Consider the following 3,015-nt stretch of genomic DNA (forward strand, 5'->3'; position numbering starts at 1 on the left):
GGTAAGAGAAGGGGTAGGGTTGAGGAAAAAGTGAATGATAATGAGGTAAAATGAGAAAACAGAAAGACAGAGAGGAAAAGGAACCTTACCGTGCAATAAAACTGAAAAACTGTCAACTAGAGGAGAGGGGGACAAACAGAAGGACAGATTGTATACAAAAGTCAAGCAAAAAGTTAATAACGTCTTTCGTTTGGCCTCTTTATTCTCCCCCCTTCTCCCCCACCCACCCTCCCTCCCTCCCTCCTTCCTCTTTCACCCTAACCTTTTTCCTCCCCCCTCCCCCTCTCCCCTCCCTACTTCCCCTTAAAAATGGTACGGAAAAGGCCCAGGCATCTGTGCGTTGGTGGCTTCCCTATTTCCTTACACAGGTAATCCTCCGCGCGTGTTACATCGCCTCTATGTGGGAGTGAGAGGAAGAATGGGAGACGGGAGGAGCGAAACAAGTGAGGAGAGGGAGTGTGTAGGAGGAAAGGGTCGGGGGTGAGGGGGGAGGGGGAGGGGGATGCTCATGAAAAACGAGGCGTAAATCATCCAAAGAATGGAGACTTCACTCCTCTGGGATGAATGGCTGAACACGTATATCTGAAAACATATACATTCGCACTTATGCAAAAGCAACCATCCACTGCAACGTGAGTCAGATATATATGCACACGCGGGGGCGGACACAAATTCACATGCATGTCCATACACGCGCTCATGTATACATACAGATATACATATACATATATATATACATATATATATATATATATATATATCTACATACAGATATACATATACATATATATATACATATATATATATATATATATATATATATATATATATATACATACACGTTCTCTTGTAGACATGTTTGATTGAAGACCAGAGCTATGTATCTACTATCTTCTTAGTGATTTTCTTAAATTTCCGAATACATTGTTTATAACTCGAAGGGAGGTTAAGCACAAGGCTTTCGAGACCTATAATGTTCTTTGAAAGAAGAACAGAACACAAATATAAATTACAAGCTTTCGGTTGTCTCATACAGCCATCTTCAAGTACTAAATACAGTTAAAATGAACATATATATTTCCTTCACGGAGATCCACAATGTACGCCCGTGAAGGAAGTGTATGCAAACACAGGACACAAGCACAAAATAAAACTCCTACCAGGCAAGGTTTAGTTAAAAACACAAAAACATTTAAACAGTGAAACAATCGCAAGAAACTGCATATTTTCGAAGGAGCCTACATTTTACAATACATCCCCAATCATTAATATACAGACTGACACAGCATTCTACAGCTACACGCCATGGAAGCGTGGCAACAGTGACCTCCCGGTATCAAATGTCCAGTGTTTTCCATGACCAAAAGTCCAACAATCACCGGCTAAATCGAAGCCTAACAAAACACACCCTCCCCCCAGGAATAAACGTCCAGTTTCACCCACCTCTCCTAGTAGGCTCATGTTCAACATGATTTATATTCCAGACCTGATCTGTATATTCGTTTTAAGAGAATTGCTTATCTGAAGATGGTTGTATAAATCAACTTCCTAATTTACTTATTCCAGTATTCATTTATCTATTAATCTATTCATTCATTCATTTACTTATTCATTTATGATTTAATTTTATATTTCATTTATTCATCTATTTATTTAGTAATTATTTACTCTAATTCTATTTGTATTTGTTTTTTCATTTGACTCTGTTATCCACTGGGAGGTCTGTTAGCTTACTTTTCCACCATAATTCCACCTAAGTAGCGATTAATGGTGCGCGAAAATAATAACATCAACAACAAAAATGGCACAGATACCGATAATGATAACACTTACAATAACAACAACAACAACAACAAGTCATTTGAATATCAAAGCTTTCTTCGGTGACTGGACTGTGAGGGCTGTCTGGCCTTCTTGTGACATGTCTCAAAACGCATCCATTCCCATCGATCTGCAAATACAAATCAAATAACTGTTCCCCTTCGAAGGAAGCACAGGAACCATCAAGATACGGACCCTCCTATGGGCCCTTCAATCTCCACATCCACTAATCCCCTGAAGAAACCATTATGGTTCAACTTGTTCAATCCAACAGCTTTTTGATCAAAGGAAAAGTGTGGTTAAGTTACTGCATCTGGTCGGATGACCTACCGAGCTTGGGTACCTGCGTGATATACAGTGAGGTCTAGTAGATTCACTTACATAACATTATCTCAGCTGACTAAAATCGTCTGGCCCTAGACAGAACCAAGTGTATAAAGGGACGATCCAGAGGAACTGAACTCTAGATTCCCGCTACATATCTTCAGGCGGGCTCAAAGATATATGAATAAATATACTAAAAATCCCGTTAGATATTTTTGGGGGGAGGGTTTAAAGAATACATAACCAAATAAACATATCAGCGAATAAGTAAATATGAATGATAACCAATGAATATGCCTGAACAAGTAAATATATTTATAAGTATATTAACAAGATTACATAAACAAATATATAAAAAAAATCTATCACTCGGAGAATGCAAACCTCAAACAATGGAGTTTACCTCAAGCTTTTAAAAGTTTCCAATTTGAGATCGTGATAAATTATTATCATAAAGATAACGATAGCAATGAGAATATCTATTTTTGTGATTATTATAGAATACGTCTTCTTAATTTGATGTAATCATTGTTATCAAAAACTAAGATTCGTCAGAAGTAACGAAAGCAGATATCATCTCGTCATGGACTAAGATCTCTTGTTGGCTTTTTTCTCGTCATAAATAACATGAAAACCCTAGTCACACTAATAAATAAATTAATCAATTAATAAATAAATCTGAAATAAAAAGATAAAATAAAGTCAACGGGGATAGCGAAAATAACCCTTATCACCTGAGACAGAAGGCAGGAAACGCGACCCCTAAAGAAAAAGAAAATATGTCCAATGACAAATGTGCGACAGCAAATCAGGACGCGATGCCAGAAAAAAGAACTTAAGAACGTAAAAACATGAAGGAAAAACAACCAT

The sequence above is a fragment of the Oratosquilla oratoria genome, chromosome 4, assembly GCF_046742065.1.
Source record: "Oratosquilla oratoria isolate Oo_2021 chromosome 4, ASM4674206v1, whole genome shotgun sequence".
In the NCBI taxonomy this organism is placed as follows: domain Eukaryota; kingdom Metazoa; phylum Arthropoda; class Malacostraca; order Stomatopoda; family Squillidae; genus Oratosquilla; species Oratosquilla oratoria.